The sequence below is a fragment of the Elephas maximus genome, chromosome 25, assembly GCF_024166365.1.
Source record: "Elephas maximus indicus isolate mEleMax1 chromosome 25, mEleMax1 primary haplotype, whole genome shotgun sequence".
In the NCBI taxonomy this organism is placed as follows: domain Eukaryota; kingdom Metazoa; phylum Chordata; class Mammalia; order Proboscidea; family Elephantidae; genus Elephas; species Elephas maximus.
This window is the reverse complement of record NC_064843.1, coordinates 33381629-33394319: the sequence shown is the minus strand read 5'-3', so window position 1 is coordinate 33394319 and position 12691 is coordinate 33381629. Positions and strand designations below refer to the sequence as shown.

General features: G+C 51.6%; 1 protein-coding gene across 9 annotated transcripts in view; it reads left to right on the top strand.

Annotated features, from left to right (window-relative positions):
* Positions 1 to 12691, top strand: part of EPB41L1 (erythrocyte membrane protein band 4.1 like 1) — a 143654-nt gene that overhangs the window by 60664 nt on the left and 70299 nt on the right. Inside the window, exon 1 of one of the 9 annotated variants that reach the window (XM_049868837.1) lies at positions 8448 to 8634. The exons of the other annotated variants lie outside the window; for them this stretch is intronic. The gene's annotated coding sequence lies outside the window, so the exon portion shown is untranslated. Of the gene's footprint in view, positions 1 to 8447; positions 8635 to 12691 lie in introns of those variants that run through there. 9 annotated transcript variants of the gene reach the window in all.

Sequence of the window (12691 nt, the reverse complement as noted above, 5' to 3'; positions counted from 1 at the left end):
ACTATGCTACCAGAGTTTCCAACAGGGTAGTAAGAGTTTTAAAACTGAAAATGTAGGCAAATTGCTAGACACAGGGCCAGCAGGCAGCGCGGGTTCAAACTCTCTTTGTAAAAATGTTTATTGATGGTGAGGCTGCAGCGTCGTCTGGCACACAGGACCACAGACACATTGCCTCTCACTGCACCTTGCCCCTGTGTGATACCCTCCAAGGCCTCTTCCCACTGCAAGGAATCCGTGATGCTGTGATAGTGCAAACCTCAGCTGACACTTCAGGTGCCTGATTGGAGGCTGGGTGAAGATCTGTATCCAGTGGGACCAAGTCTGAATCTTTCGGATTCAGGCCCCAGGAGTGACTCTCAGGCCTCCTGGGGGAGGGTGGATTTCCCAGGGAGCAGGCCTAGGGACCCATTAAGAAATGTAGCTGAGGTGGAGGGGTTTGGCCAGCAGAATTCAGCCTCAGGAGTGTCCTGACATCCTGGGTAAATGCCTGCCTTCCACTTGCTCCCAGGCCTCTGGCTCTGAGCGTGAAGATGGCCCAAGGCACATCCACTGTGCACATATATGAGCCAGGCGCTGAGCTGGGCCTTTGTTGGGGGAAGGATGAAAAGTGGCCCTGCCCGAAGCTCATAGTCGAATGAGAATTTAAAACCCTTTGGCAGTTCACATAACCCAGGGCTGAAAGGTGGAGTGCTGGAGGGAGAGGGAAAGCAGAAAGGTTATTTCTAGCCGAGAAGGATTGAGGCAATGAGGAGGAAATCATTCCTAGAGAGTGCCTGGAAGAATGACCATGGGAAAGGGAAAGAGGGGCTCCCAGGCAGAGGAAAGAACATGGGCAAAAGCAGAGATGCAGGGTCATAGCCTTTGTGCACTGGGGGCTGGGACATATCATGTGGAGCTGCGGAGGATGAGGCTGAAAAGCCAGATGAGTCAGGTTGTGAAGGGTCTTGAGAGTCAGGTCAATGGGTTTGAGTTGCTTCATCAAAGAATGGGAACCACGGAAGATTCTTCTGTTGAGGAACACCTTGAGCCAAGCGGGGCCAGCTCCCTAAGATGTGTGCAGTGGAGACTAGCATGTGAACATAAATCCAGACCTGCATCATTTTTGGCCACTGGAGTGGGGTGTGAGTATCTCTAGGATGCCCAGACTTGCTCAGGGGTCCTGACTGTGGGTACAGAGGAGGAGGAGGAGGCAAGGCCCCTGCCGTTGATGAACTGGAGTCTTTCTGGAGAGGCCAGAGTGCCTCATGATAACTGAGCCTCAAATTCAGAAGTGGAGACAAGGGATGAGTGGTCCAGCAGGCCAGAGAAGGAGACAGGTGGGGGACGCAGGGAGCAGGGGCTTCCTGGAAGGAAGGCAACCTTAAGGCTAGGTGGACTTTGGAGAGGCTGAGGGTACTCAGTGGAGCTCTGGTGGCACAGTAGTTAAGAGCTTGGATGCTAACCAAAAGGTCAGCAGTTTGAATCCACCAGCCACTCCTTGGGAACCCTATGGGGCAGTTCTACTCTGTCCTATAGGGCCTCTATGAGTTGGAATTGACTCGATGGCAAAGGTTTGTTTGTTTGTTTGTTTGTTTTGAGGGTACTCAGGGACTCTTGAGGGAACAAAGGTAGGGAAGGGAGCGCTGACTGTGCCAGGCTCCATTCTAAGCCGTTGTGGGTATTCTCTCATGTTAACCTCTTAGCAGCTCTAAGAGGTGGTGATAGATATCATCCCCACCCTACAGAGTTTGGAACTGAGGCTCAGAGAGGTTAAGGCCTCGCCCAGGGTCACAAAGTTCCCGTAGTAATGAACGTTCCCCCATCCTTGGCCCTAAACTCCTACCCAGAGGTAACCATTGTCCTTGACACCACACTAGGCATGGGACAGCTCTTTGTACCATGTAACACGCTGTGCAGTTCTGAGGCATCGTCATTCTTCCACGCTAGAATATAACCAAATGCAGGAGTATGTGGTTCCCACAGTCTGGCCTGCAAGGTTCCAGGGGAGGGTGAGGTCCCAGGGGACTCCAGTGCTTCTGGAGGAGAAGGGAGGAATGCTTGCAGAAAAAGAAGGGAGGTCCCTGCCACGTGGGGGTTGCTGCCTATCTGCCCTGCCCATTCCTTACACCCAGACACAGCCACCCTGTGGTGCCTTCCAGAGAGTGCCAGGGATCAGTGAAAACAGCCTCGTCAGGCAGAACTTCCTAGGCCTGTGAGTCATGCTGCTTTAAAAAACTTGGCTCCAGGAGCTCCCTCTGGGCTGGCCCCACTCACAGCTGCCTGGGGCTGTAGCTCAGCCCACCCAGGCCCTGCTACTCTCTGGGGGTGGAGCCAGAATTCCCCGCTGCTCTCTTGTCCTGGATGCCCCCCTCTCCTTTAACCCAGCTCAGCTTAGGTGACCTCTCCTTCAGGAAACCTTTTCTGAGCCCCACAGACCTGGTTAACCCAAACCCATTGCCATCGAGTTGATTCTAACTTTTAGTGACCCTATAGGACAGAGTAGAACTGCCCTACAGTGTTTCCAAGGCTGTAAATCTTTACAGAAGCAGACTGCCACATTTTTCTCGCCTGGACTGCCTGGTGGATTTGAACTGCCAACCTTACAGTTAGCAGCTGAGCTCCTAACCGCTGTGCCATCAGAGCTCCCTGTGGACCTGGTTAGGACCTCAGATATACAAACCTGTGTTGGCCAGAAGAAATACAATGCAAGCCACAAATGTGAGCCACTTATGTTGTAATTTTAAAATTTCTAATGTTGTTGAGTGCCATCAAGTCGGTTCTGGCTCATAGCGATCCTATGTACAACAGAATGAAACACTGCCTGGCCCTTTGCCATTCTTACAGTCGTTGCTACGTTTGAGCCCATGATGCAGCCACCGTATCAGTCCATCTCGTTGAGGGCCTTCCTGTTTTTCACTTACCCTCTACTGTACCAAGAATGATGTCCTTTTCCAGGGACTGGTCCCTCCTGATAACATGTCTAAAGTCTATCAAAAATATCTACTGTCTAAAGTCCTTTTTTTTTAAAGTACTTGAGGTGAAGTCTCGCCATCCTTGCTTCTAAGGAGCATTCTGGCTGTACTTCTTCCAAGACAGGTTTGTTCGTTCTTCTGGTAGTCAGTGGTATCTTCAATACTCTTCACCAACACCGTAATTCAAAGGCATCAATTCTTCTTCTGTCTTCCTTATTCATTGTCCAGCTTTCACATGTATATGAGGCAACTGAAAATACCGTGGCTTGGGTCAGGTGCACCTTAGTCTTCAAAATGACATCTTGGCTTTTTAACACTTTGAAGAGGCCTTTTGCAGTGGATTTCCCAATGCAATACATCATTCGATTTCTTGACTGCTGCTTCTATGGGTGTTGATTGTGGATTCAAGTAAAATGAAATCCTTGACAACTTCAGTATTTTCACTATTTGTCATGAAATTGCTGATACATAAAATATTGATGGCATCATCCTGAGACCAGAAGAACTAGATGTTACCCGGCCACAACCGATGACTGCCCTGACAGGGAGCACAACAGAGAACCCCTGAGGGAGCAGGAGAACAGTGGGATGCAGACCCCAAATTCTCATAAAAAGACCAGACTTAATGGTCTGACTGAGACTAGAAGAATCCCGGCGGTCATGGTCCCCAAACCTTCTGTTGGCCCAGGACAGGAACCATTCCCGAAGACAACTTATCAGACATGGAAGGGACTGGACAATGGGTTGGAGAGAGATGCTGATGAAGAGTGAGCTACTTGTATCAGGTGGACACTTGAGACTGTGTTGGCATCTCCTGTCTGGAGGGGAGATGGGAGAGTAGAGAGGGTTAGAAACTGGCAAAACAGTCACGAAAGGAGAGACTGGAAGGAGGGAGCGGGCTGACTCATTAGGGGGAGAGTAAGTGGGAATATGGAGTAAGGTGTATATAAGCTTATATGTGACAGACTGACTTGACTTGTAAACTTTCACTTAAAGCACAATAAAAATTATTAAAAAAAAAAATTGATGGCCTAGCTTCCAGCATCACAGCAACATACAAGCCACCACAGTAAGACAGTTAGATGAGTGGCAGGAAATTTCTAACAGCCGTGTTAAAAAGTACAAAGAAACAGGTAAAATTAATTCTAAGGATATGTTTTATTTAACCTAATTTTTTTAATAGATCTAAAATATTATCATTTCAATACAAAAATTATTAATGAGATATATTATACTCTTTTTCATTTTATTTTATTTTTTTGGTATAAATTTTCAAAATCCAGTATGTATTCTACACTTATAAAAACCAAACCAGTTGCCGTCAAGTCAATTCTGACTCGTAGTGACTCTATAGGACAGAGTAGAACTGCCCCATAGGATTTCCAAGGCCATAATCTTTATGAAAGCAGGCTGCCACATCTTTCTTCCAAAGAGCAGTTAGTTGGTTCGAACCTCCAGCCTTTCGGTTAGCAGGCCATCACTTAACCACTACATACCACACCCAAAAACCAAACCCATTGCCGTAGAGTCGGTCCCAACTCATAGTGACCTATAGGACAGAGTAGAACTGCCCCATAGAGTTTCTAAGGAGCATCTGATGGATCTGAACTGTTGACCTTTTGGTTAGCAGCTGTAGCACTTAACCACTATGCCACCAGCGTGTGCAGTAACCACTGCATAAAAACCAAGAAAACCAAACCCAGTGCCGTCGAGTCGACACTGACTCCTAGCAGCCATATAGGACAGAGTAGAACTCCCCCACAGAGTTTTCAAGGAGCCCCTGGCGGATGCAAACTGCCAGCCCTTTAGTCAGCAGCTGTAGCACTTAACCACCATGCCACCAGGGTTTCCAACCACTGCATAGCACATCTCAATTTGTATAGGTCCATTTCAGTGCTCAATAGCCACATGTGGCTAGTGGCTACCATATTGGAAAGCACAGCTCTAGAGTCTGGGAGAAAAGCATAAGGGTAAAAGCTCAGGATTTGGCATCAGACACACCCATCTTCACATCCTGGACCTGCCATTTACTAGCTGGATGAACTTTGGGAAGTCATTAACCCCTCTGAGCCTCAGTTACTTGAGCTTCAAAAGGGGTTAATAACTAATGCAGAAAAACTGTAAGGATTAAATAAATGAATGTATGTCTAGTGGCAGGCACAGAGTAAGTGCTCAGAAAATGGTGGTGATTAATCTTTTAGTACCTTCTGATGTATTGGTTTATGTGTCGTTCTCCCCCACTGGACTGATTATGAATTCAAGGTCAAGGACTGTGTCCAGTTCCTCTCTCCTTCCCCAGTGCTCAGCGCCTTGCTCAGTGTGAGCATCAGTACTTGCTGAATGAAAAATTAAATCCCTGGGCTGGGAGTGCTTCCCACCTCAACCCAGCCCACCCAGGAGCCAGCGGACCCCTATTGGCTGGGAATCATGCAACCCCTGACTACCTGTGGATGGACTTGGCAAGTTGCTGCTTTGCTCAAGGCCTTGGTTTCATTATTTGAAAGATACAGGAGGTGGGAGAGGATCTCTGAGGGGCTCTGCCTACTGTGTTTGGTTCCGAAGTCTCTGCCCCATCAAGCAGCCTTGGAGGGCTGGGACTGACACTCTGTGCTTTTTCTTCCCAGCCAGAGGAGCAAATCACTTCTATCCTTTTCCAGGCTTTCCTGTATCCTGGTCCTTTTGCATCGAGTTCCCGCCAGTTAAAATTTTAGAGGAAAGAATTTCTGCTACCTCGTAGGCAGACCAGGGAGCAATGAGGCTGGGCAGAGAAAGTAGGGGGGGCTTAATGGGGTACTCCTGGTTGCTTCCCTTCTGCCAGCATTTGCTGTCCTCCCCTCATAACAACCCAGTGACAGTGGAACAGGGAGAGTTTCTCCTTTTTATGGGTGAGAAAACTGAGGCTCAGAGAGGTCAAATGACCTACCTAAGGTCACACAGAAAGAAGTTAGAACCAGAACTGGAAGCAGAATTGAGAGCTACAGGAACTGAAAAGACCCTTTTTGTTGGGCGGCCTCCTTTTCTTTCACCTGGGCCCCTGGCACTTCTCCACAAGGGCTTTCGTGAGACTTGGCCCTGCAGTGGATCCTGTCACTGTGCCTCAGTTTCCCTGTCTGGGGAACTGGGCTAGTGATTTCATCTGATGACTACAGGGGCCATGTGTTCTCCAGAGACTACCCCTTAATACTCTTCCACACTCCATCCCCAAATTTCTCTGGGAAGGGTGGTTGTGGGCTAGAGCAGAAAGGGTATGGTCCAAGAAGCAGTCATTAAGCATGTGTGACCTTGGACAAGCCACTCACCACTCTGGGCCTCAGCCTGTCTATTTATAAAACAGGGGATATTATATTATAAGATGTTGTAAAGATCACATATGAAAGAGTTTTACAAACTGTAAAGTGATAATAGAAATTTTAGTCAAATAAGAGAAGCCCAGTTCTCTGTGCGGTCCATTGATCTGAAGTGAGTTGGGTCCTTTGTGTATAAATCCAGAATGATGTCTGGGAATGTCCTGCCTTGGTTTTGGGAATATAGCCTAGATTCTCCTGGGAAAGTGAGAGGCTCCATCCGGCTGAGGAGGGTGGGAAAGTGGCCTTGCCCCAGGGAGTAGTGGGGAGGGCTCTTGCCTGGTGGAAGGAAGGAAGGGGAGGAAGGTTCAGGGTAAGACAGTTGAACTAGGTAGAAGGAAGAAGGTCTTGACGTGCAGCCCAAAGCCTCCTGCTCACAGGAGCCCATGGATGGGAGGGCGAGGGAGCAGAGGAGATGGAGAACCCATTTAGAATCAAAACACTTAAAGGCAGGCAAGCAGGCAAGAGTTTCTTAGCAGCTGTGCATATGAAATAGTAAGTTCATTGAGCCTAGTGGACAGCAGGGAGAGTGAAGAGACAGGAGGCTGTGTCTTGGGAGCGTCTAGTGAAGGAGTTCATTGTGTTTCTTGGAGAAGAAAAGGCTTGGTTTGGGTGAAAAGGAGAAGGAACAGTTACTCTTGGGTTCTTAGAGGTGTGCTGAGCAGAAGGCATAGCCTTGTTCTGTGGGGGCCCTAGGGTTTCCACTAGGTCCTCGGGCGGATTGTCCTCCTGATGGGGGGAGGGAAGGAGCGAATGCCTGTCCCTGGAGTATGGAAGTAGCGATGGATACCGCAGTGAGGTGGACACTGAGGGAATTGCAGCATGGGAGATGGATGGCTCCTCTCACATCTGGGCTGGTTTCCAGCTTTGGGTCTCTGTGGTTCCCAGTGTACTGGATTTTAAGGTGCCTAGAAAAGTAGCTGATGCATAGTAGGCACTCAGGAATTATTTGAAGAATGAAGGAATAGATGTATATGCTCAGGGGCTTAGGGGCTAGAGTGGATTTGTAGTCATGCTGGTTGCAGATGTGGACTTGTGGGCAGAAATTTTTGGAGATCATGTTGTGGGTTGTCTACCATCTTCTCCCCACTTTCCACACAAACTGGGTAGGGCCCCTAGAGATAGATCTGTCCAACCCTTTCTTTGATCTTTTGCAAACTGGGGCAAGAGCAAGGGAGCAACTTGCCCAAAGGTAACTGCCAGTGGCATCCAGTGGCAAAGCTGGGCTAGAACCCAGCCCTCTGCTTACCAGTCCTCTGCTGGTTGGAGATCCTTGCCTGTGGATTGAGTGAGGTGTGGTGGTCGGAGGGGCTTTTGAGTTGTAGCAGTACTGCTGGAGGGGAGCAGCAGGGCTTAGCTTGGTTTAGAACTATAGCTTCAGTGCCACAGGCCCCTTGCCTATCCCCACCCCTTCTTGGAACCCCTGTGCACACTCAGTGTGTGTATACACATAAAACAAACATCTGTACACAGGCCTAGTCCTTAACAGGTACCTATGCTCACTGCTAGTAGCACTTACGGTTATTCTCACCGATGCAGGTGTGGACACTCACACACATACACACTTAGAGACATACACACACACACAGAGGATTCCCGGGAGGCACTGCACATACCTCTCGCCTGATGGGGGTGGGACAGAGTTCCAGGGAAGCTCTCCCCTGCTCTGTGCTGCAGGATAGGTGAGGGTATACGACTGGGGTGGGATGGGAGGTCCACTGAGGCTGAGTCACCCCTTCTGAGTCAGGGATCCGCCTTCCTCCCCCCCCGCCCCCCTCTGCCCGCTAAGCCCCCAAGAGGGGGTTGGAGAGCAACTAGGAGGCCCCCCCCCGGCCAGGGTCAGAGTGGGGGACAGCGGAGGTGCAAGAGTTGGCTTCCGATGCACAGTCCCGCAGTGGCCCAGGAACTGCCAGGGTGGCAGAGACCAGGAGGAGGTGGCCTGGGAGCCTGAGAAAAGAGAGAGAAGGAGACCGGCAGCGAAAGGAGGCGGAGGCAGGGGCAGGGCCGCCGCGAGGAAGGAGGCAGGCGCGCGGCGGCAGCCCCTAGACTGGGCGAGGAGGCCGGGGCGGGGGCGGGGCGGGGGCTGGCCGCGCGTCGGGCGCCAGGCCCGGGGCTGTGGGCACGGTGCCCAGCCCCCGGCGCACGCCGAGCCGCGGCCGCCGCTGCCGCTGCTGCAGTCGGCATCCATCAGCGGGCGGGGGTGTCGCGGAACAGGCTGCTCCGCAGAGCCCGCCGCGGTCCCGCGCGCCCGCCCCGCCCCGCGGCCTGCCGGCCCGGAGGAGCCGAGGGGGCCGCCGCTCGCCCAGCCTGCCCGACGACATGGGGACTCTCAGGCCCAGGTAGGCACTTGGGGAAGGGGGCAGGCGGCACTGGGAGCTGGGGGTTCGGTACGTATAGGCCCAGCCTCAGCCCTAGGGGATGAGTGGAGTGAGGCTGGGAGGACTGACTTGCAGGCTGCTGGCCCCCTGGCCAGTGTAGGGGAAGGCGGTATCCTGTCCTCTCCATCTCCCACGTTTGCAGCCTCCCCAGAGGCTTGGAGAGAGAGGCCGGGAGGCGGTGGGCTGGTGCTTTCTGTGGGGATGAACGGTCCCTGGTCGCTGGTGCTGGGCTAGGACGGCTAGCGCACTCTGTTCTCAGAGACCATTCTGCTACCTACCATGGAGGCGGAGGGCTCTTTGGATCTCTCTGTCCAGGCTTCAGATGCTGCAGGACGTTCTCTTGGCTGGATGCTGTGTTACTGGGAAGTTCTTGCCCTCATCCTCGCCCTCTGGTTACAGATCTTTCTCCATTCTGGGCTTCCTTCTCCTCCCACCTCTCTTCCAAGACCCCCAAAGCTGGGGGACTGGACCTTAGCCCTGGGATCTCCGTGGTTCTGGCTAGATATTGTCCTGGACAGCGGCTGTCCCCACTGATTAGAAGGGATGGACTTGGGTGCCCCAGTTGTGTCTGGTACCTTCACACTTGGAGAGGTCAAATGTCCCAAGAGGCTGGGGTCTTGGGGGCAGGAGTGGAGGGAGGGCAAGTGACTACATCACCAGAGTACTTGCCGGGTGCTGAGGGCACTGGCTGGGGAAGCTGTGGCTCAGCGTGGCCCATGAGGACTTTTAGGGAATGGACAAGGACTAGGTAGGCGATCTGAGGTTGCTGGTCTCACTCAGCTGCTGGCCGTGGTCTTGCTTTTCCCTTGGAATGCTGAGGATGCATTGATGGGGGAGAGAGCACCACCACGTGTTCCTGCCTTCACTTCTGGATCCACATACCACCTCCCCTGCACCTGAGGTGGGAGTGTAAGAGGACTGGATTTAGGACCTGTCTGGGGCCATGTAGGGTTCAGCTGCTCCATCTTGCTACCACTCTTGCATTAGGAATCTTCCAGAATCAGCTGTAGTTGAGTCAGGTTGAGAGCTGGGGACTGGGATGGTGCCCTCAGAGGCTCCTGGGAGACTTAGTGCTGCCTGTCCTGGGCAAGGGTATGAGAATAGAGGGCTGTGTGCCTGCCTGCCCACCCATCCCTCCAGATGGAGCCTGCAGCAGAGGCAGCCTGTGCCAGCCTCTTCTCTGAGCCACCATTGCCCAGGAAGGCTCTGCCAGCTCTGTGCAGGGATGGAGCTGGCTTCTGCGGGCCACCCTGAGGTCATGCCTGTTTGATGACTCCATCTATGCCCAGTATTTGTGGTCCCCATGCAGAGACAAAGCATGGTCCCTGGGATCTCAGGGGCACCTCATGGTAGTCCTGGAGGGGTCAGTACCAGGAGTCTTGTTCCTATTAAACCCTTTCTGGACTGTGTGGCAGTTCCCTGGGCTCTTCTTTGTGAATTTCTCGGAGATTTGCTTGCACATAACCCCAACATGAGAACAGCACTTAGTCCTGTAGACCTCACTCAGTAAATACTGAAAGATTGAATGAGGCCTAGAGAGGAAAAGTGACTTGTCCAAGGTCACATAGCAACTGAGTGAGAGAGCCAGCACTAATGTATCCAGGTGTTCTATTACTTGGCTTGGGATCCTCCCAGCCTGAATGCCTGCTTCCCAGTTGCTCCGCTTCCATATGTAGGACTCTGCCTAGGGCTGGGCGTTACAGCCTGAAGCCTGATGCTGCCCTTTAGGAGGGGCTTTACATTAGCCTCACTGCCCTTGCTCCCAAGTGGTGAGAAGGAGAGGCCAGGGCTGCCTCCTAGATAATGGGCCGGGGCTGAAAGAATGGGTAATCAGTGGTCCTGAGCCCTCTTGGGAGTATGCAGAGCCAAGAGGATGCTGGGTGCCCAGGGATGTTCTGGGACTGAGCCTCCAGAGGGCAGGGGCAGGGGAAGAGGGTCTCTTGACTAGAACAAGCTGAGGTGGGAAGTGCATCAGTGTTAGCTACAGATGGATGCTGCTGTGGGCCCCTTTCTGGGATTCTGTGTCCCTATCTCGTAAAATAATCTCTACCTGGCATAATACCAATGATTATGCAATCAGAATGACAGCATTTATTGAGCACTTACTGTACACCAGGCACTGTGTTAAATGCTTTGCATCATCTCATAGCAACCCTATCAGGTAGGTGCTATGACTAGTCACTTTTTACAGATGAGAAATGGAGGCACAGAGAGCTTAAATAATTTGCCTGAGGTCACACAGCTAGAAAATATGGGACTGCTTGAGTCCAGAGCCCTTTTCTCTCCCATGGCATTATACCTGGGCAGGGTCTGGGGGTACCAGGTTGGTGTCCAGCAGAGCCGGTCAATTCATTGGTGTGCCAGGTCTGGTCCAGGTGGAGAGATCTGTGTGTTGGGTCTGGTAAGGCAGGGGTGGCTCTGTGGCCTGAAAGCTACAGTGGTTCCACAGATAGGGGCAGAGAGGTATTGGCTGGGGGCCCTCAGAGAGGGGCTGGCCTTTTGCTTCCTGATCAGGGTCCCCTAGACATGGGGAAGCTCCAGATTTCCTGCTCCCACAGGCTGTCATGAAACATCAACTGACCCTGACACCCACCCCTGCCGTATATGGTAGGGCCATAATGGCTAGAAACCACAGGGGAGGGAATGCAGGGGCACCACCAGCTGGAACTCTGAAGAGGAAGCCCTGTAGCCTGGGCGGAAGGGTGGCGTGGGAACAGGCTGGCACAGGTGGGACTGCTTCCTTTGTGGGCTGAAGGCTTGTGGATAAGAATAGTAACAACTAACATTTATTGAGCACTTATTACATACCAAGCAACTATTGTAAGGGCTTAGATGTGTAACTCATATAATTGCCACACAACCCTATGAGATAGGTATTGTAATCCTCTCCACTTTACAGACTGAGGGAACTGAGGTTTAGGGAGGGGAAGGCAGTTGCCCAGAATCACACAGCCAGGGTATGGGAGAGCTAGGATTCAAACCCGGCAGTATGGGTCAGAGCCCAAGTTCCTCACAGCCATGCCAGGCAGCCTGCAGTTTCTTATCAGAGGTTATACTCAGCTTTGTTCAGTTTGGAAAACATTCCCTGAGGACCTCCTGCATGCCAGGCCCAGTGTGGCCTCTGGAGAATAGGAAGGAAGCAATGCATCCCTCTCCTCAAGGGGAGAGACACAGACATGGCACGGGGGAGGGTAAAGAGTGCGCTATTGTATATGCAGGGACAGATTGCCCATTAAGAAAAGTGCACACGGGCTTACTTGTGCTTACTTACTAATCCGTAGTGCACAATTTCACCTATTTTTCACCACGACAAAGATTGCATACTGGTTAATCCACCCCTGTGTGTATGCTAAGCATGGATTCCTATTTTGGTGATCAGGAAGGGATTCAAGGAGATGGGGGTCTTTGAGCTGGGCCCTAATGGCCAAGCCAGTCTTTGATAGTTGTGAGAATGGAGACCCCTTCCCCCAGGTGAGAGGGAAAAGAAATAGGGATGCATTTGAAGAATGGCATTGGTTGGGAGTGCAAGGAGCAGATGGTGCAGGGGGGATGGGTGAGCTAGAAGGTGACCCAGAAAGTCAGGTTGTTGTCTGGGTCTTCGCTGAAGCTCTGGACTCCTCCAGACCTAGGTTCCAGTCCCAGCACTGCTGTATACTCACCGTGTGGCCTTGAGCAAATCGTTTGGCTGGTTGAGCCTCAGTTTCCTTATCTGTAGAATGTGGGTGAACACATCAGTTTTATAGTGATTGTATTGTGGTTGTTATTACATAAAACACCAAGCTCAGTGCTGGCATTACAGGAACTCAGTAAACATTAGTTCTCTCCCTGCTTCCTTCTCTTAAATGTCAGGCTAAGATGTTTCCACTTGACTTGAGCCTGGAGGCTCTGGAAGCTTTTGCAGGTTTTTGGTCAGGTGAGGGACAGGACAGAAATGTGTTTTCCAAAGGTGCCTCTGGCGACTGTATGAACCAGAAGGAGGGGACGGACTTCGGTCTTGCAGGGGAAACATTAACCAAGT